This window comes from Mesoplodon mirus (assembly GCF_964341445.2).
Source record: "Mesoplodon mirus genome assembly, chromosome: 6".
NCBI lineage: Eukaryota > Metazoa > Chordata > Mammalia > Artiodactyla > Ziphiidae > Mesoplodon > Mesoplodon mirus.
This window is the reverse complement of record NC_138982.1, coordinates 66,559,682-66,583,346: the sequence shown is the minus strand read 5'-3', so window position 1 is coordinate 66,583,346 and position 23,665 is coordinate 66,559,682.

Genomic DNA, 23,665 nt, shown 5'->3' with positions numbered 1-23,665 from the left:
CATTTGGATTCTTCTTGGCATCCCGCCATCTTAGAGATAAGGATGTTCCTTCCCTCCAGGTATAGAGAGGGTAGCTCTCACATGAAAGTCTTATGACCTGCTTCAGGGGAGAAGAGGGGGGGAAATTCAAAGAGACCTTCCTGCTTTTTCTGTTTTCTCCAACTCCTTCACCTTAAGATATTCAAAATGCCAAGATGCTGTATTTTGGAGTAGTATGTCCTGGACCCCATCACAGCATAGTCAGTTTTCCTTCAGAGCAGAGGTCACAAACTACCCACTATCATAACAATTGGGAAATTTCATATGAAGTTAATGATTTCAATTTTTTTTTTTAGAAAATATGAAGCTCTAGAAAATCTGGGCCTGTGTTACTGAATGGAAACAACTGGCTTGAACTAAGTTGAGCCTGTCTTTGAGATGTGAACTGTGCTCCTGTTTGTCACAGTCCCCATCACTCCCTAGTCTGCTCCTTTTCTAGGCCACTACTCCTCTGATTGGGAGCAATTTTAGTGTTCTTTTGGGAAGATCTATTCTTTGGAAGAGATTATTTTCCCCAAAGAAATTATAATAATAAAATACTAATCGATTATAATAATTTCACCTATTACTATATAAGGATTTACTATTTGGGAAGCATTATGGAAAGTATTTACTATTATAGTTAATCCTAACAGCTTCCTAGCTGAATAGTTGATTAGTATTTTAATGATACCATTTTAAAGATGAGAAATAGGAGGCTTAGGATAACATTGTTGAGGAGTAGGAGAGGTAGAATTTGAACCCAGGTCATTTGATACCAACACTTGGGCTGTTAAGCACTATACCAAGCTGTCTTTTTATTCAAGATTATTGCTTCCTTTACGTTTTTCTGTATTTGCAATATGGCTTTTTAGAAATTTCACACTGTTCTATCTGTGGTTGACATCTTCCCTAGTTTTCCCAAGCTGAAGTTTGTCTTTGGGGGAGGACCCACTGGAAGTGGAGTTTGATCAGTTATACAAATTGATGTCTCTGTTTCTAATTAAACAATACTTCTTGGTGGTGAGGAGTTTGTCTTATGTATCTTTAGATCTTTTGAAACTCAGCACAGTGCCTGGCTGGTAATAGACATTCCACACATGCCTAATTTGAAAACAGCTGCTTTTGTTTCTTTCATCTTTTTGAATGACAATGAGAAATGTTTTTTTTATAGGATACATATGTTATATACTGTTAAAACAAATGTTTTCAGACCATTTAAATCAAACCATATTTCTTGAAATTTGTTGCAGTTTTTTCCCTTGATATATGCATTTTTTGAGCTTTAATACTCTTATTTAAGCTGTTTGTTCAGTTATATATCCAGTTTTCTATATTTCATACATATATTTCAAATATATCATATATATTTCTCCTTTCATTTAATAAAAATGTATTGACCAGGTGCTCTACATAAAGCAATTACTCTTGTTGGCCCTGGAAGAAAGGAGCTCACAATCTAATAGTGGAGAGAAAACTTTTACAGAAAAAATTATGATAGACATTAAAATGTACAAGGAGAGAACAGATAAAGGGCTCTGGAAATTCTGGAGAGAGAGGTAGTGAAAAGATGCTGAAAACCTAATATTTATTGGATGGATCTCGAAGGAGAGGAAGAACTTGAACATGAGGTGGTATCAAGGTTCATTGATTTCTTGTAAAGTAATGCTATTAATATACTTATACACACAAATATATAAATATATATTATAAATATCACAAATATTTATATATCATATATTTTTATATATCTGGGTGATATCCAAATACCTACGTGAATCTTCTTTTTAACACTGGTTCTCTATTCAAGGAATTTCCTTTTGAAGTGTAAAATGCTATGAGCATCCTTGAAAAGACAGCTTAGTGACTCCTCTTAGGCATTGACTCATTCAGGACTAGAATTGTTTTTTTTTTAAGTTTAATGCAGTTAATATCTCAGTATGTTTTCTAAACACCAATATATATATTTACTTTCAAATCTATTGCTTTCTCCTGTAGAAAAATAGTGATACTGTTTTATTAATTTGAGTCTAAAATTATTGCTTTCTTCATGCTATTAAATCAAACTTCTCCTTGACACATTTTTTCGTTTCACTTCCAATAACACATATGTTATGTAGTGGAAGAATTTTTATAAACAAGGGCCTTAAATCACTTCTGAAGTGCACAATTAGAAGCACTGTTAATAGAATTAGGTTGAAGTTTTCCCTCTTGACATTGGTTTACATGGTTTTCAAATATATTTTTTTCCAAAGAGGCATTCACCAGGATTGTAGTTCATCTCTCTTTTTTTAATAGCAAGCCCTGTGGCTGCATAATCCCTGTGGTCCATTAATCTCTTATTGCATTACCCTGAAATTGTGTTGGCTATAAGTATAAACTATCAGCTTTGAAAAGCTAACATTTGTTAGCTTCACAGGCATGAAAAAACTAGTGATAAGTGAGGTTGTTAAAAAGTCAAATTAAATGTTAACTGATGCAAGGTCACAGAGCAGTAAGGCACTTAAGAGTTTAGATGTGGGCACTACCTTTATCAGACTTGACAAATCATCCTGAAGAGTTTCCATAGATATCTGCCTTTATATTTTCCTCCACCACCATTTTCCAAGTAAGCATGTTACAATTCAAAAATAGTTAAAATACCACTCTTGCCAAGTGTTTATATAGACTCATAAGAAGCTATAGGCAAGATTCCGATTCTACTGTGTACATTTACAATGCTTTATTTTAAGCAGTGCGAGGATCTAAGAAAAGAATCAAAGAACAGACTATCCTAGAAATTTGCATAAGGAGAAAAGAACATACACACTCTTGGGGAATTAAAGAGAAGATTCTTTCTTAATCATCTCATACATTTAAATTACCCAAATTTACATAAATGCTGAAGTGTGAATTGTTGCCTTAAAAAAATAAATCCGATTCCTTTCAGACCATTGCTAATTATTCTTGGCTAGTGTGATAAAGTTAAAGGCACAGAAAGTCTCTGATACTCCTGGGTTGCCTTCTCCAGAATGCTGACGTGAGGCCTGGTTTGCTTCGATTCCCTGGTTGATACACAAAGAAGTAGGATGAAATACTGTGACTAAAATAGTTTTATTTTCTTGGGTCTTGGGTTTCTGGTAGACTACAAAAAAAGGGAAGCTGTTCTGGCTGGCTCTAGAGGCATTATACTTTATGGAAGTGACTAGTGACAACTAAAAAAAAAAAAAAAAAAAAAAAGCATGACCTGAGAGCTGTGAGTTCAGTTTTATTTGGGTTTTACTGAGGACTATAGCTTAGCAGACAGACTCTCAGATAGCTCTGAGGAACTGCTGTGAAGAGGTGGCAGGGGGAGGTCAGTATACATATGATTTTGGTGAAAGGGGTACATGTTATCAAGCACACATCTCAATAGAAGGTTGGTGCTAGCCACGAGGAGCGGATGTTTCCACTAATGATTTTAGTGCTTTTCTAAGTGTGAGAATATGCAAGAAATTGAGTTCATAAAATTTTCTCCTGAAAATATCTAACCATCTGAAATCCTGCTCTGCCAGTTTTTCCCAGAGCACAGAAAGCCTCATTCCTGGTCTCTGCTAGTGACTTCATTCTTGTAGAACCAGATGGCCAGTGACATTCTTTAGTTGGCACTTGCTAATTACAGATGTGTTTTTGCTAAATTTTCTTATTATTAGGACTAGTTCAGAACCTGGTATAGATTTTAGACTCTGCTTAGTACCTTTTAATGTGCCTGTTTTCACAAACTATGTACTTAAGAGGTAATGGCAAATGCTATGTTAAAAAATAAAGGATCCAAAGTTTTTGAACTACATTTCAATGACTGTATCTATTGATTTTTGACTCATTTTTTATATAGAATTTCCTACAGTCACAAACAGAAATTCCTCTCACATATCCACTTCCAGGGCAGCATGAACAGAATATCCTGACCTGGGACTAGCACCTATTTATAGGATTTATGAGAGTTAAGGATTTTCTTAACTGCTTGGAAGATTTTGACAGCTTAGTACTGACCTGTTACTTGAAAACCTTGTTTTCCTGGTAGTGTTTTCTTTTTCTCCACCGGAAATTTATTTGAATTCATGCTTTCCCCCAAAGTAGAAGAACTTCAGTAAAGCATAGTCTTTGCTGGAAAGAAGTTTCAGAGGCCTCAAGCTACTAAGGAGAATCAGTTTTTGAATGTAAGCACTGAGAAATTAAGTTGAATTCAATGGATATTGTTGAGTGTCCATCTTGTGCTTTACTGGGCAGACACAGAATAAATCTAACACACATTTCCTGCCTTGAAGGCTGCAGTAGTCTATCTGAAGAGGGAGGGTGAATGAAGGTAGTAGAGGGCCTCTCTGTATACTTGTTCATGTAGGGGGTGTGGTGGAGGGGAGTGTAGGGGGTAAACCCTGCTTTTGTTCTGTTTACCAAGCCAGGTGTGTGTTTGAGTCTAAATCTGCTCCAAAAGGCAATTAACTAATCTATTAATTAGGGTGGTGTTAGCTGTTGTAACAAGCATTTTCCAAAGTTTCAGTGACTTAGAATAAATGTTTATTTCTGGGTTACAAAACCATCCAATTTACATTTCTGGTCTGTAGATGGCTTTCCTCCATATAGTGATTCTGGGTCTGAGTCTCCTTGCATCTTGTGATTCTACCATTCTTACCAAATGATTTCCAAGGTCACTGTGGTTGTCCACTTTAAGCCACGTAGGGGAAGAGAGCATGGAGGATCACTGGTAGGAAGTGTATAAGGGTGCAGGAACACATCAATTCTGCTTATGTTCTATTGGCTAGGACTCAGGGGAATGCCACATCCAACCTCAGGAGAGGATGGAAAACATAAACTTGCTGTGAGCTCAGGAAGAAGAAGAAAATGTCAGGTGAACAGTTGGCTAGGCTCTGCCACATTCTGCTCTTCTGGTTACTTATTAGCTATATCTATGTCTGTAACTCTATGTCTACATCTGCATGTATATCTATATATCTCTATATATTGATAGCTATTTCCCAATCTTCTATTTTAGGAACAGCTATGTCCCAGAACAAGTAGCTAAGTTAATTTTGCTTTGGTCTCAATATTGTTTTAACATAGGGGCAAGAAAATATGTCTGGTCTCAGTATTATATAAACAGGGACAAGAAATTATGCCCATACACCTCCCAAAGGAGAAAACCTAAGGTAGCATCTAGCTCCAAGTTCAGGATCTCATTGTTATGTAGCATCCTCTTTTATAAATCTAGATCTGGGTCCATGTTTTCTTGTGATCTGTGAGCTAAAAAGCAAAACTAAAACAAACTATTCACCCTTCTCACCTCACACCCATGGTTCCACACAAGTCCCATATACAATGGCAAAGCAGAGACAAAATAACACAGTAGAAAGTTCCATTACCCAAATGGCATATTGGGAAAGACACAGTTGTCTCTGGTCCACAGCATTAATGCTTTCTAGTGGAAGGCACAGCGAAGACCCTCTATTTGAGCTTTGGAAGGTATTTGTTAGATTTTGATTCTGTTCCTTGGAAGGAACTTCCTTGTCCAACATTATCTAGCACTCTTGTTTCCATTGGACAAAAGATTCTTCCTTGTCTGTTATCCTCCATGGCCACAACAAAAGTAGGAATTGGGGAGTATGCCCTCCTTGGGAGCTGTACAACTTTCACAGTCAGTTTGTGCTGGTGCAATTTTATTGTGCTCAAGTGATGTGTTAAGTCTTAAAGAAATCAAAGAATTTTTAAACTTAGCCCAGTTTCTTTGGCAATGTATTTGTCTTAGGGATATAGTAGGCTCCTGATCCATTTGTTTTGAGTAGGTTCTGATGCCAGGAACCATTCCCAAAGTTCTTTCCGAGACATAGTTCTCTGATCTGTTTTTTTTTTTTTTTTTTTTTTTTTTTTTGCATTATGTGGGCCTCTCACTGTTGTGGCCTCTCCCGTTGTGGAGCACAGGCTCCGGACGCACAGGCTCAGCGGCCATGGCTCACGGGCCCAGCCGCTCTGCGGCACATGGGATCCTCCCGGACCGGGGCACGAACCCGTATCCCCTGCATCGGCAGGCGGACTCTCAACCACTGCGCCACCAGGGAAGCCCTGTTTTGTTTCTTTTACTTCTTTGCTCTTGAAAATGGAAACCAACATAACTTCTTGTTCTCATGGAATGTATTACTGAGGCCAAGCCCACTTTCCTGTCTCTGTGTTAAAAATATTGTGATCAAGCAAAAAACAGTTAGATGCTTTCTCCAGGATGTTCTTGCTCCTGAGAGATATACTGTAAAATAACTAAATCAGCCATATTTCACAGCTTACTCATCAAGGCCCTTACCTTGCTGTGCCCAGCGATCCAAAGCTATGAATATCTCAAAATGCATTTTATTTAACAAACAATGAGAATGAATTTTATTTTTTAAAATTTTAAATTGAAGTATAGTTGATTTATAATGTTGTGTTAATTTCTGCTGTACAGCAAAGTGATTCAGTTATACATATGTATACATTCTTTTTTAAGTATTCTTTTCCATATGATTTATCACTGGATATTGAATATAGTTCCCTGTGCTAAAGAGTAGGACCTTTTGTCTCTCTATAGAATGAATTTTAAATATATCTTGGCCATTGTATATTCTCAGGATTGGTTGGAGGTTTTCCAGACAGACAGCTGAGCTATGATGGTGGTGAAATAACTGCTTGATTTTCATTTGCTATCTCTCCAATGATGGAGCACCCATTTTGCTAGAGATCTCATTTCAGAGATTTTCAAGGCCTTGTTACTTATTGAAAAACTTAATGGTCTCTAAAGCAAAACCCTCAAACTTTGAGAAAGAAGGAAAGCACAAATGGAATTCTAAAATGAAACATTTCAAAGATCTCAGAACTTTGAACTCCATGGTCTAAAGTATTTCAACCGATCTTAATGATACTGTGATGCACTTCTTTTCACATTGATTGGCTTTTTTGTTATGGGTTAGAAACAAGCTGATTCATGAATTTAGGAATATTACCTTTAATCCTAGACTCTGCCCTTTTGTAAGCAGACATAACCAAATACTGCATAGGATTTATGCAGTGCATTCAGGCTTATCATCACCAGGTACAGCAGATTTTCCTCAACACCCTCCCAAGCAAACTTTGCCTAACTTAAAATTGGAGATTTGGTTTTCTGGAAAAGATGTCAAAGATAGGTAGTCCTGGAATTCCTATGGAACAGACATTATCAGCCACCTGCTAACCATTATCACATTAGTAAATCTTTGAAGGGTTGATCCTTGATTTATATCTACCAGTTTAAGAGATATAAACCATCTGCAGCTCATTGGAAGATTCCTAGCAAAAGGCTATAAGATGATAATTCTTAGGTATCCTCCAGAAGCAGATAGTTTTTGAGAAGAGAGAGATATTTGGATCAAGTTGACAACTATCAAAACATAAAGTAGACTGCTTCTACCCAAGACCCACAGAACAAGATTCAGCTGACTAGAGCCACAGGTTATCATGATTTAGTCTGCATGCTCTTGTTCTTTATTTTCTCCAGCTATTTTATATATTCTATGCTGCTTTAAGTTTCAGGATTTGCTGACATTCACTTGTTATCCTTTAACTATGGTGCCAATGAAGTCCATATCATAAATACTGTTCTTTGTATCACTAGCAACTCCTTGGTATGTGTTCAGTGGCTGGCTATAATTTTCTTGTGGTTTGGCTAAAATATAAATCAGACCAACTTAATACCATTAATACCAGTTCTTTCTAATAAATTAGCCAGTATATTGGTTGACTGGACACACCTAAGCAACTTCTTAGATTGTAAACAATGCAACTGGCCAGACGGCCAAAAGTAAAAGCTCTTAGATATCACATCTAGGATAGGAGGGTTCTATCTTTGTTAAAACAACATTTAAGAGTTTCTTAAAGTTCAAAACTTTCACAGAAATAGTTTAGAATATGACTATATAACAAAACTTTCACAGAAGTAGAGTTTGGAATATGACTAAGAAAAATACATTATACTAGGGAAAGCCACGTACTATGGATGGAGTTTTTTCCCACCCCAAATTCATATGTTGAAATCTTAACTCCCAATGTGTTGGTACTTGGAGATGGTGGTCTTTGGGAGCCAATTAGGTTTAGATGAAGTCATGAGGGTGGGGCTTTGTAGTGGAATTAGTGCCATGATAAGAAGAGACATACCAGTGTTTCTCTCTTTCTCTCTCATTCTTTATGACATGTGAAGACATAAGAATTATCTAGCTATCTGAAAGCCAGGAAGAGAGATTTCATCAGAACCCAACAATGCTGGCACCCTGATATCAGACTTCCAGTCTCCCGAACTGTGAGAAAAATAAATTTCTGTTGTTTAAGCCACCTAGTCTATGGCATCCCAAGCAGATTAAGACACCACTTCATTTTAACAGACCTGCAAGAAGGCTTACTTCTTAAGCTTAACCTCATGCTGTTTTACTATAGCTCTAACGGATGATCTACCTAATTTAAATCTCACTGTCTGACTCCAATCCACTCTTACTGAGTAGCACTAGAAGTTACGGAATAATTAGGCAACCCACAAGGGTATTTTGGCTCAAAAGAATGCTGGGTGACTCCCAAAAAATGGTATTGGATTTGTGCATGAAAAGTTTATTGGTTACTACCTGCAAAGCTGGATGAGGGTCTGATTATCTTAGTAGCTGTTGCCTGTATTCAAGATAGTACCTGATATCACTATGGACCCGTTTTGATGTGCCATTTTTCCTCTCTTAAAAAAAAAAAAAAAAAGAAAAAGAAAAAACCAAAAAGAAGTCTTTAGGTAAATTAGTTAAAAAAGAAGATAAACCAAGTCTCAAGTTGCGACTCCAAAATTTAACTCCTAAAAGGGAATTTTAGGTGTCTTTCTTCTGTCCTCAAGTCTCCTCATTTCTTGCTTTACAATGTATGGGGGTGGGGGCATGTCCTACATGTGATAGCTCACAGATTGACAGGAGAGTATTACAGTGCCACTAAGGCTACAGATGTCCTTGCATAAGAAGTTTGTGAGACCAGATTGGTGTTGATTCTGAACAGAGCTGCCCTCGATATTATATCATTCTCTTTAACCTTATAGGCTTTTCTGGAATTTTTATTATTTTTAAAACATCGGGAACAAATAACTAAATTATGTACTACAGGCTCTTCACATTGGTAGTTGGATCTATTCTCTTGCTTTAATTTAGGCACTCTTTACTCTTGACTTAGAAGTGGATTACAAACTCTGATCATGATCCTTTTCTTAGTATTTGCCTGTGTCCTAGGGCTCAAGTGTGTTATCTCCAGAGTCTTAAATGCTGATATATAGCCACTTTTTTCTGTCAGATGATCCAATAGATTATCATCCAACAAGGGTACTTAATACATGACCATGACCCATCAAATAGCAATGTGCATTTGGATTGATCATGATTCCGGATGACAATCTACCCTCTGGAATAGACTGGAGGGAGAATGACCAAAAGTAGGAACTGATAACTGACACCAACATAATATCTTGTCTCTATGTTAAACAATTATTTAAACCATTCTTTCCTCTGCCTGAGAATATATAGCCCTGTCTTCATTTAAATATTACTGAGACCAAGCACAAGTTAGTTACTTGTTCCAGAAAATACTTTCCTGGAATATAAGACTATAAAGCAACTAACCTGCTCATTAAGAACAACAGCTTGTTTATCAAGGCTGCTTCAAGGCCATTGCTCCACTGTGCCCACAAATCCAAAGCTAGTATGTCATAATCTGCCCATTCTGAACCAGATCCCTGTCTTTCAACACCTACCTTACATTTACTCAAACAAGGCCCTAAAACTTTTTGATAATTTCTTAACTCCCAGCTTTTGAGATACCACTAAGACTGTCAAGGTGGTATTCTTCCTTATTGCAATAAATTTAATAAACTCATCGTTGCTTAATCAATATATTTTCCTGGTGGTGTCTGAGAGAGGGCTTCAATACGTCTTGCTTCTATTTCTCAGTTTAATGGGACTATTTTTATGGCATCTGAAACACAGTAGGCTTGTATGTGAAGGAAATACTCGCAATTTGATTTGTTTAAGGGTGAGACACTTTGCTTAACTGAACAATCAATGAGCCTTTGTCCTTCAATGTCATTTTCAGTCTTTTATTCCTATAGTTGAGGTCTAAAAGCAGTTGAGTTTTCTAATTTTCCAACCCTTCAAGACCTTGCATTTCTGGATTATCTATCCCACTTCATTTTTCCTTTAAACCCATTAATTCTTTACTTAGCACATGCAGCTGTAACAAAAATATCATAGACTAAGTGGCATAAACAAGAAACTTATTTCTCATAGTTCTGGAGCTGGGAAATCCAAGATCAATATACCAGCATGGTTGGGTTCTGGTGATGACTCTCTTCCTGATTTGCAGATGACCGTCTTCTCACTGTGTCCTCACATAGCAGACGGAGAGAGTTCTGGTCTCTTACTCTTCTTATAAGGGTACTAACCCCATTATACGGGTTCTACCTTCATAGCCTCATCTAACCTAACCACCTACTAAAGGCTCCACCTCCTAATACCACCACACTGAGGGGTTAGGGCTTCAACACACGACGTTTTGGGAGACACAAACATGCAGATCATAAAATTTTGTAAAGAAGCAGACAGGAAAAGTAATGCACACTCTAACTTTTTGCAACCACTTTCCTCGGAGAGAAAGGCTCAGTAGTCATATTGTTTGCACTACAGATTATCTCTGCTAACTAATTTGCCATTGTATAACATAAATCTCTATCTTTTCAACCTCTAATGCCAACTCCTTTACCAAGTATTGCCTGACCATTAGTAACCCCACTTCTGCTTTTGATTTCTATATTAATTTGGGTAATGCAAAAGGTTGACCCAGGATAACCAAATACCCATGAATTAACACAACACAGATTTATATTACACTCATGTAACAGTCCAAAGCAGATATTCCTGGTTAGGGAGCACCTTTGTCTACAAGGTGAATTCATAATTGTGTCTCCATAATCTTCAATTCCTTCCTCTCAAGATTGATATGATTGTCTGACTCAAGTTAGGGGAATGTGGAAAGAGCACAGAGAAATACATGTGGGAGGTTTTTTTATGGGTTAGGCTAGAATGGCACACATCACTTCCACTCACATTTAATTGGCTGTAACTCAATCATATGGACAAACCTGACTGCAAGGAAGCCTGGAAAATGTGGTGGAGCTGTAAGCCTAGCAAGAAAAGGAAATGAGCTTGATAAAAAGCTAACCAGTCTCTGTCACAGTTGTGTCTTTTAAAGCACACAGCTTGACACATAGAAAAACAGACTCCTTGAGACAGTGTCAGGCAGTAGGTGATGGTGCCACAAATAGAGATGCAAGAGCTCAGCCTGTGATGTGGCTGGGGAAATGGTTTGCAAGAGACATCATTATGATATGGATCAGGAAAGACATCTAATATAATAGGGATGAGTAGAATGTACAAGGTTGATGAAATTGTGGATAAATATATTCCTGTTGGAGGCAACACTGAATGTAAATGTTTAGGGGCAGAAATGATTATGACATGTTTGAGGGGCTATGAGAGGATTTGCTTGACTATGTAGATTTCTTTCAGATATTAAGAAAATTTAAAGATGGCTGGATATGTTGGAATGGAGCTGAGGTCCTTCAATGCTGCTCACATTAAAAAGTCATAATCTAGAGTCATTTAAATCATATAGACCATTTAGAATCACTGACTACTTATAATTTTAATCTCTTTAGGCCTGCTGTATATATTTCAGCATTTGTTGCTTTCCTTTAGGTAGAAGAGAGTTTGTGTGAAGAAAAGATACACAGACTCTGAAAAGGGGATGGATTGGGAATGGCCTATTATACATTCATTATGTTCCTTCAATGTCAGGAGGAGTTTTATGGGTCACTGGTAGTTGTGTGCATAATGGCTGGAAGATTGAGTCCTAATTACTAAGACTAGCATTGCAGAGGCCCCACTCAGTATGAATTTATTGGAGTATAATATCTTTGTCTGAGATGATTAGACATTACAGATAGGTCATTTAAAAATGCACAGGTAAAACTCTAATTTTCTCTGTCCAATCAACGTAATTCTAATAGATAATATGCCTGATTTTTTAAAAATAAGAAATTGATAATACAATCTTTCAAAAGATATAGTCTATATAAAATGAGAAAAGAGTCTATTCATAATGTCCTAATGCTCTCAAAGGACTTCATCATAATAAAAAAAAGTTAATTTTATATTTTTGTTTCCCAATAACCTAAAATATGCTTTAAAGAAACACAGTGAGCTGTTTAAGAAGGGTGAGGAGGACAGAAATGAGGGGATCCAGTCTTACATATCCCTAGTGATTGTTTTTCCTTCCTTAGGGTGACCTATGTTCTTTGTGGGGAAGAATAATCATAACTTCTTAATTTAACCTTTTCTAAAGTTGTTGACAGTAAACTCAAATTCAAAAAGAATTTAGCTGTGTTGTTATAAAACTGTAATAATGGTGTTCTCATCTTTGGTTACTGAAAGACGGTGTGGAGTGGAACCTTTCAATGGTTGTATGATTTATATGTGAAATATATATTGCACATAATGGAAAATCTTCATTCCCTTTAATCTTAGCTAAGTAGTATGCTGAGAAAAGTACCTTATGAACTTGAAAAGAATATCTGAATTCTTTCTCTTTCTTATATTAGTGTTATTATTAATAAGTAGAATAACCATATAATTTATTAACTGGATTGGGACACTTTTGAGAATAAAAATTTAGCACCATTAATAATTACTCTGGAAACATAGATATTAACTAGGACCTATGGTACCTATTGAAAATCTACATGTGTAAATGAAACTGGCAAGAAAGATGAAAAATCGGGCCTTAGTTTAAGTTGTCTTTTACCAAAAACTTGTATGTGGCAGAGTCTCCACTAAGCATCATATATGCATTACCTCATTTAAGTCAAATCCGCACATGAGGGAGTTATTGTTATAGCCATATTCTAGATAAGGAAAATAGAGGTTAACTAACTCTTACAGAGGTTACTAACTCCTTTAAGATTCCATATCTGGTAGGTGGCAAAGGCTGATTTTTAAGTTTTATGTATTTATATAACTCATGGACAATAACACTATAGGCAGTTTGACAGTAATGACATAAATAACCCACAGTTTTATTATAGTTCTAAGATCACTATTATAATCTTAAAATTTTATTTCTGACTTGTCTTAATATGTGCTATTTTTCTCAAAGAAATTAAGAAATTATTACCAGAGTAATAACACATATGATAAAAAAAAGAATTTAAACAGTACAGAAAAGCACAAAATGAAAAGCAAAAGGCACTATTTCTACTCACACTTCATACCCCAAGCTTCATATTCCATAGTAATAAGTTTTAATAATTTTAGTTTTTGCTGCTTCTAGAGGTTATCTCAATAACTCTAAAATAATATGCTCATTCCCCATTTGTGATTAATCATCTTTACACAGCATCTTATGAATCCCTGTTATGAAAGGCAAAGTATTAGTTTCCTATTTTCTTCTTATTCTCTCAGTTTATAACTATATTATTTTAATTATTTTATTGATTTTTTTGCATAACTTCTTATAATAAATATATACTTTCTGATTGTAAAAATGATATACGCTCATGGCAAAATTGGAAAAACAGGAAATCCCACCATCACTGTCAGACACTACATTAATATTTTGCAGGCCATATTTCAAGAATGACATGTTTCATGTCATTCTTTGTCAGTACATTAACATAACGTACTCACATTCAAAACACCTTTATGCTTATTTTTACATAATTAAGATTACATAGAGCCCTAGGTTGGGTTTCCCAGGAAAGAGACTATGAAAAAGAGGTTTGTGTTCTGGAAAGTAATTGGACACAGTATGAAGGAGCAAGGAAAGCAAGATGGTGCAGTGGGAGAAATTGAACTGGGATGCAATCACTACAAAAATCTCAACCAATTCAATGGGGAATTCAGGAGTCCTCTGTTATACCATTAAAATAAGAGGGCTAGGCTTCTCTCAGGGAAGGACTATGACCCTGTAAAAGGAAACACTGATTTTACTACTACTCTCACCATTTCTAGCAACCAGTGCCTGTTTTTTTCCCACACTAAGCAATTCTCCAATTCTTGGTACATACTGACTGAGTGTCCTACAATTCAACTTATCCTGACAAAAACTATATGGAGTTAGTGCAGATCTCAAAGGTTAAGAGCACAATCCCACAAGACTACTCCCCATTTCTGACTGACCAGCTATAAATCAAGGGTTCTCATGATGTCCTTTTGTTGGATAATTTTCTAGAATGGCTCTCAGAACTTAGGAAAGCACTTTACTTGCTATTACCCATTTATTATAGAAAGTACAACTCAGGAACAGCCAAATGGAAGAGAGGCATAGGGTAAAGGATGGAGAAGGGGCACAGAGTTGCCATGCTTTCTCTGGGCACATTACCCTACCAGCCCCTCCATGTATTAACCAACCTGGAAGCTCTCCAAATCCATTTGGTTATGGTTTTTTTCTGGAGGTTCATTATATAAGCATGATTGACTAAATCATTGGTCACTGATGATTAAACTCAATCTCCAATCCCCTCCCCTTCCCGTGGGTTGGAGAGTGGGGCTAAAACTTCCAAGCTTCTAATCATGGCTTGGTCTTTCTGGTGACCAACGTCCATCCTGAAGCTGACCAGGAACCCACCAAGAGTCACCTCATTAAGACAAGTGACACTTCTATCACTCAGGAAATTTCAAGTGTTTTAGGAGCTCTGTGCCAGGAACCAGGGATAAAGAACAAATATACATGCTTTTGATGTCACAATATCACACCTTGGGTGAGGCATTTCCCTTCTGCCAAAGGCAATTTCTGGAAAAATGATTAGCCACGAGATGTCAGCAGCCATGATTCCTGGCATCTTGGGGAATGAGTGACTTGGTGTTATACCATAGCCTCTACCACAGTCATACAAGTCATTTTAAAAATCATGGGCAACTTTCAAAATTATACACAATTATTATATTAAAATTACATCAATTTCCGGTTTACTTCCCCCTCCATTCTCTCCTATATTTCCTCCTGATGACCAAAGTTAACTATCTAGTACATATTCTTTCTTATCTTTATGCTTGATCACATACTTATATATGAACACAAATGCTCCCAACTTATTTTTTTTGGGGGGTGAGAGGTTCATAATTCATTTTGTATAAGTGGGATAATATTAAATAAACTTTTCTGCACACTGCTTTTTGCACTTAAGCATACTTCCTGGAAATCCCTCCAAAGTAAATGATACAGTGCCAGCTCATTCTTTTAAATGACTGTTATTCCATGATGTGTTGGTAATTTACCTCTTATCTCTCTCTCCAAGCTTACCCTTCTGTATTTAGCTCTGTGATTCTGTTGACTCTGTAAACAACATCTTCCAGAATGTTGGAGTGCTGGAGGGCTCAATTCTTATATTTCTCCTTTACATTTATTATATAAGTGATTGCATCCATACTAATGTATAGAGCTCCAGCTCAGGTCTTACCCATAAACTCCAGACCTGTATGTATTACAACTGCCAACTTGACGATTCCACGTTGGGTGTCCCATATGAATCTCAAAGGTAACATGTCCACACTGAGCTCCCGATATAGTCTAGGATATTCTCCTCTTGTCAAACCTATTCATTCTGTAGTTTTCCCTGTTTCAGTTAAGGGAATTCCTTTTTTTCCAGCTTTAAAGTATTATGAACATAAGGCAATACATTACTAATACTTCAATATGCCTTCCTGATTAATATAGAGAATAAGAAATATTCTTTTTTTTATTCAAACAGAAACTCACAAAAATTATAATCATCCTCATCAGTTCACTCAGTCCCATGTAATTAATTTCTTTTTCATCTTCATCTTTTGTTAGCACTTTTATGAGTTCATCAGTTTTCCATGAGAGTTCTGAAAATGCTTATTCATTCAGTCCAGCAGTATAGTCAGTTACCAGAAACCTGTACTTGTCAGAGTCTTTTCCATGAATTCCTTGAAGATAAAACCCTTTTATAGGAACATTTTTGCAAAAGCATCAGAGTACACACAGAACTGTCTGTAAATGATAAAAGACTTAAAAATGACCATGGTTAAAGATTTGATGAAAGTTCATAATAATGTAATTGACAAGGAAATTTAGTTATTTCTGAGATATGCATTTAAAAATAATAACTAGGGGCCTCCCTGGTGGCGCAGTGGTTGAGAGTCTGCCTGCCGATGCAGGGGATACGGGTTCGTGCCCCGGTCTGGGAGGATCCCATATGTCGCGGAGCGGCTGGGCCCGTGAGCCATGGCCACTGGGCCTGCGCATCCGGAGCCTGTGCTCCGCAACGGGGGAGGCCACAACAGTGAGAGGCCCGCATACCGCAAAAAAAAAAAAAAAAAAAAAAAAAATAATAATAACTAGAATTATGACTTATAACATTATACCAGAATACATAAGATTTTTAAGAATTTCATGTAATGTCTGAAACATTTATATTAACATATTTCCATACAAACAATGCAAAGAAACTTTAGTATTAGTGTTTTTTAAATTTTTAAATTTAATTTTATTTATTTTTTTATACAGCAGGTACTTATTAATCATCAATTTTATACACATCAGTGTATACATGTCAATCCCAATCACCCAATTTATCACACCACCATACCCACACCCCCACGGCTTTCCCCCCTTGGTGTCCATACGTTTGTTCTCTACATCTGTTTCTCAACTTCTCCCCTGCAAACCGGTTCATCTGTACCATTTTTCTAGATTCCACATACGTGCGTTAATATACGATATTTGTTTTTCTCTTTCTGACTTACTTCACTCTGTATGACCTCTAGATCTATCCACGTCTCAACAAAGGACTCAATTTCATTCCTTTTTATGGCTGAGCAATATTCCATTGTATATATGTACCACAGCGTCTTTATCCATTCATCTGTCGATGGGCATTTAGGTTGCTTCCATGACTGGCTATTGTAAATAGTGCTGCAATGAACATTGGGGTGCATGTGCATTTTTGAATTATGGTTTCTCCGGGTATATGCCCAGTAGTGAGATTGCTGGATCATATGGTAATTCTATTTTTAGTTTTTTGAGGAACCTCCATACTGTTCTCCATAGTGGCTGTATCAATTTACATTCCCACCAACAGTGCAAGAGGGTTCCCTTTTCTCCACATCCTCTCCAGCATTTGTTGTTTGTAGATTTTCTGATGATGCCCATTCTAACCAGTGTAAGGTGATACCTCATTGTAGTTTTGACTTGCATTTCTCTGATAATTAGTGATGTTGAGCAGCTTTTCATGAGCTTTTTGGCCATCTGTATGTCTTCTTTGGATAAATGTCTATTTAGGTCTTCTGCCCATTTTTGGATTGGTTTTTTTATTTCTTTAATATTGAGCTGCATGAGCTGTTTATATATTTTGGAGATTAATCCTTTCTCCATTGATTCGTTTGCAAATATTTTCTCCCATTCAGAGTGTTGTCTTTTCATCTTGATTATGGTTTTCTTTGCTGTGCAAAAGCTTTGAAGTTTCATTATGTCCCATTTGTTTATTTTTGTTTTTATTTCCATTACTCTAGGAGGTGGATCAAAAAAGATCTTGCTGTGATTTATGTCAAAGAGTGTTCTTCCTATGTTTTCCTCTAAAATTTTATAGTGTCTGGTATTACATTTAGGTCTTGAATCCATTTTGAGTTTACTTTTGTGTATGGTGTTAGGGAGTGTTCTAATTTCACTCTTTTACATATACCTGTACAGTTTTCCCAGCACCACTTATTGAAGAGACTGTCTTTTCTCCATTGTATATCCTTGCCTGCTTTGTCATAGATTAGTTGACCATAGGTGCGTGGGTTTATCTCTGGGCTTTCTATCTTGTTCCATTGATTTATGTTTCTGTTTTTGTGCCAGTACCATATTGTCTTGATTAGCTTTGTAGTATAGTCTGAAGTCAGGGAGCCTGATTCCTGCAGCTCCGTTTTTCTCTCTCAATACTGCCTTGGCTATTCATGGTCTTTTGTGTCTCCATACAAATGTTAAGATTTTTTGTTCTAGTTTCCTAAAAAATGCCACTGGTAATTTGATAAGGATTGCATTGACTCTGTAGGTTGCTGTGAGTAGTATGGTCATTTTCACGATATTGATTCTTCCAATCCAAGTACATGGTATATCTCTCCATCTGCTGGTATCATGTTTAATTTCTTTCATCAGTGTCTTATAGTTATGTGCATACAGGTCTTTTGTCTCCCTAGGTAGGTTTATTCCTAGGTATTTTATTCTTTTTGTTGCAGTAGTAAATGGGAGTGTTTCCTTAATTTCTCTTTCAGATTTTTCATCATTAGTGTATAGGTATGAAAGAGATTTCTGTGCATTAATTTTGTATCCTGCAACTTTACCAAATTCACTGATTAGCTCTTGTAGTTTTCTGGTGGCATTTTTAGGATTCTCTATGTATAGTATCATGTCATCTGCAAACAGTGACAGTTTTACTTCTTCTTTTCCAATTAGTATTCTTTTTATTTCTTTTCCTTCTCTGATTGCCGTGGCTAGGACTTCCAAAACTATGTTGAATAATAGTGTTGAGAGTGGACATCCTTGTCTCGTTCCTGATCTTAGAGGAAATGTTTTCAGGATTTCACCATTGAAAATTATGTTTGCTGTGTGTTTGTCATATATGGCCTTTATTATGTTGAGGTCAGTTCCTTCTAAGCCCATTACTTGGAGAATTTTTATCATAAATGGGTGTTGTATTTTGTCAAAAGTTTTTCTGCATGTATTGAGATGATCATATGGTTTTTATTCTTCAATTTGTTAATATGGTGTATCACATTGATTGATTTGCATATACTGAAGAATCCTTGCATCCCTGGGATAAATCCCACTTGATCGTGGTGTATGATCCTTTTAATGTGCTGTTGGATTCTGTTTGCTAGTATTTTGTTGAGGATTTTTGCATCTATATTCATCAGTGATATTGGTCTGTAATTTTCTTTTTTTGTTGTATCTTTGTCTGGTTTTGGTATCATGGTGATGGTGGCCTCATAGAATGAGTTTGGGATTGTTCCTTCCTCTGCAATTTTTTGGAAGAGTTTGAGAAGGATGGGTGTTAGCTGTTGTCGAAATGTTTGATAGAATTCTCCTGTGAAGCCATCCGGTCCTGGACTTTTGTTTGTTGGAAGATTTTTAATCACAGTTTCAGTTTCATTCCTTGTGATTGGTTTGTTCATATTTTCTATTTCTTCCTGGTTCAATCTTGGAAGGTTATACTTTTCTAACAATTTGTCCATTTCTTGCAGGTTGTCCATTTTATTGGCATAGAGTTGCTTGTAGTAGTCTCTTAGGATGCTTTGTATTTCTGTGGTGTCTCTTGTAACTTCTCCTTTTTCATTTCTAATTGTATTGACTTGAGTCCTCTTCCTCTTTTTCTTGATGAGTCTGGCTAATGGTTTATCAATTTTGTTTATCTTCCCAAAGAACTAGCTTTTTTGTTTTATTTATCTTTGCTATTGTTTTCTTTGTTTCTATTTCATTTATTTGTGCTCTGATCTTTATGATTTCTTTCCTTCTGCTAACTTTGGGTTTTGTTTGTTCTTCTTTCTCTAGTTCCTTTAGGTGTGAGGTTATATTGTTTCCTTTAGATTTTTCTTATTTCTTGAGGTAGACTTGTATAGCTATAAACTTCCCTCTTAGAACAGCATTTGCTCCATCCAATAGGTTTTGGATCGTCGTGTTTTCATTGTCATTTGTCTCTAGGTTTTTTTTTTCTTGATTTTCTCTTGATTTCTTCTGTGATTTCTTGGTTATTTAGTAACATATTGTTTAGCCTCCATGTGTTTTTGTTTTTTATGTTTTTTTTCCCCTGTAATTCATTTCTAATCTCACAGTGTTTTGGTCAGAAAAGATGCTTGATATGATTTCAATTTTTAAAAATTTACTGAGGCTTGATTTGTGACCCAAGATGTGATCAATCCTGGAGAATGTTCTGTGCACACTTTAGAAGAAAGTGTAATCTGCTGTTTTTGGATGGAATATCCTATAAATATCAATTAAATCCTTCTCGTCTATTGTGTCATTTAAAGCTTCTGTTTCCTTATTTATTTTCATTTTGGATGATCTGTCCATTGGTGTAGGTGAGGTGTTAAAGTCCCCCACTATTATTGTGTTACTGCCGATTTCCTCTTTTAGAGCTGTTAACAGTTGCCTTATGTTTTGAGCTGCTCCTATCATGGGTGCATATATATTTATAATTGTTATATCTTCTTCTTGGATTGATCCCCTGATCATTATGTAATGTCCTTCCTTGTCTCCTGTAACATTCTTTATTTTAAAGTGTATTTTATCTGATATGAGTGTTGCTACTCCAGCTTTCTTTTAATTTTCATTTGCATGGAATGTCTTATTCCATCCCCTCACTTTCAGTCTGTATTTGTCCCTAATTGTGAAGTTGTTCTGTTGTGGACAGCATATATATGGGTCTTGTTTTTGTATCCATTCAGCAAGCCTGTGTCTTTTGGTTGGAGCATTTAATCCATTCACGTTTAAGGTGATTATCAATATGTATGTTCCTATGACCATTTTCTTAATTGTTTTGGATTTGTTTTTGTAGTTCCTTTTCTTCTTTTGTGTTTCTCACTTAGCAAAGTTCCTTTAGCATTTGTTGTACAGCTGGTTTGGTGGTGCTGAATTCTCTTAGCTTTTGCTTGTCTGTAAAGCTTTTGATTTCTCCACTGAGAGAATTAGAAATTTTCATATTGCCTTTTGAGTTCTCTCTTCTGTGATTTTTATAGTCAGATCTGATGCACACTGTTCTATTGTTATCTTTGTCATTTTCTTAGTCATTGGTAATAGTTCTTTACATAATAAGGGTATTATTTCTTGAACTCTATTAAGCATAATAATGATTTTTTGAAAACATTTTTTATCACTGAATTGAAATGCTAATATTGTCATATATTGAATATATATTTATATATGTACATGTACACACACATGCACACCATATACACACACATACACACACACACATACTAGTATTTGGCATCTATTCCTGGGCTCTCTCTTTTGTTTCCTTGAGCTATTTGGCTATTACTATGCCAGTATTATACTGCTTTGGTTAGAATGGCTTAGATGTTAAGTATCATTTCCCCTGGTCTGCTTGCTACCCCCACTAGCCTTGCTTTACTAGTTTCTTGTCTTTTTACTGACAGTCTTCTACATATGTTAATATCATTGACTCTAATTCAAATACTAGGTCACAAGATTATATTTGGAATTGTATTCTATTTACTTATTAATTTAGAAGAATTAATATTTTTATATCAGATATTACCATTCAAAAATATTGTTTTTTTAATTTGTTGAGATTTTGTTTTATATCTTTGAATTAAATTTCTAGTTTTATTTATATAAATCTGTCCCTTTAATTATTAAATATATTCCTAGGTATTGTATGATGGTATAAAGAATAGAATACTTTTTCCATTTACACACCTAAATATTAAGGTGGTAGAAGCAGAAAGCTAAGTATTTACATGTCTTTAAATTGAAGCATACAGAGTTATGTCATGAGCAAAAAAATTCTATTTTTCCTAAGATAGATATCAGTTGTTTAATTTTTAAAATCGCATTTATTGCTAGAATCTCAGAAGAAATGCTGAATTATTATGATGACAGAGGGCATTCCTGCTTGTTTGTGATTATAATGAAACTGTCTTACCACTTACAATGAAGTTTGCAGTTGTATTTGGTAAATCCCCTCTAAATAATTTCTTTCTATTACTATTTGGCTTACATTTAATTAGCTGATTAAGTTCCTCAAATGCCATTTTAGCATCTGATAATAAAATAATTTGATTTTTTCTCTTTAATTTGTGAGATAATACATTATGTTGACAGATTTCCTCATTTTGACCCATTCATTCATTTCTGGAGCAAACCATAACTTGACTCTGTGTTTGGAGTTCTGTAGAGTTCCGTGGGAGAAGACAACTCTTGCGTCTCATCCTCTGTGTTGTATCTTTCTCTGCTCTCTTTTCTCCAACATAAGCACTCTCCCTACCTTATTCTTAACTTAGAGTATTTCCAAGATGTGCTTCTGGAGTCATGCTAAATTCATCTGTTTAAATCTCTTTTTTCCTTTATCATTTCTTATTAGGGCTGTAATTCTTATTGGGCTTAGGTATGTAGGGGAGGTAGACTTAGGGATATAAGAGAGGTACATACATGTGCTCTTTCTGCTTTTCTTTCTTTCTTTTTTTGCTATAGAGACCAATTTATTATTGACATGTAGTTGATTTACAATGTTTCAGGTGTAGAGCAAAGTGATTCAGCTATACATACATACATACATATATATTCCTTTTCAGATTCTTTTGTATTATCAGTTATTATAAGATATTGAATATAGTTCCCTGTGTTATACTGTAGGGCCTTGTTGTTTATCTATTTTATATGTAGTAGTGTGTATCTCTTAATCCCTTTTTCTGCCATCTTGAATCAAAATTGTGAAGCTAGATTCGACTCCAGCTCCTTCTTATTCTGAAACATATGCCCTAAGCTTTTATACTATGCTGCCTATATAACATTAAGAATTAGAGTGCTTACAGTAATAATTGCATGTATATGGGGATCAAGTTTGAAAACTGAATTGTGATTTCTGTGGAATGTCAAAAGAGTGGGAATATACATTTTACAAAAGACGTAGCAGAGAAAATCTGGAATTGACCACCATCACTGTAGTAGTGATTGGTGTCATATTGGGCATGGCAGGTGAGACTTAAGTATGTATCATCTAAACATCAGGAGACCTGGATCTTTTGTAAGACATCTCCCATACATTTCTTTAGTCTGAGAGTCAATTTTGTACCTTTGTTGATAAAGACCAAATGATTTATGCAAGAACAGAATGGGTGTGCTAATTCCAAAGTTTTGAGTTTGTATTTGTGAGCGTGAGTGTGTGTGTATGTATATGACAAAATAAATGAAAAAGGCCTTGTGAAATTGCTGGTATTGGTATAAGAGAAAATTAAAAAAAAATTTTTGTATATATACAATATGTAAGGGTAAAATTAAGATCTGTCAAAGTCATTTCTTTCTTCATTTAGCTTTTGTACATCTGTAAAGAAAAGAGCAGAGCTGAAACATACAGAACAGTTATCATGGCATATGTACATAGTCATTCATGCTGCTGGTGAGTTCTGACTAGCAGTTTAGGATGTCAACAGCTAAGACGTTATTATAGATGCTCCTTGAAACGTTAACTGTGATATCTATTGGAAAAGATTGAGGAAAATTAATTAGTAAAAGCTAATAAAAATAAAACTGGGTAAATTTTAAGTGTAAATGAGGACTGGAGTTTAGGTTAATGCTTGAGGTTGAAGTTAATGCATTAAGTATTTAGACTATATATATTATAATTTCATACTAATTGGAATGAATACTTTTGTCTTCTGTCTAGAAGCAATCTTTTAATCCCACTTACAGTAATTTTGATTAATATTTTGTTAGTACATGTTAACAACACCTAAAACATTTTTACAATTTACATGAGATTTTGCAGCTATGAATTACTGCTCTCTAGAACTATATATATTTTCAACATTTTGTTATAGGGTAGTAC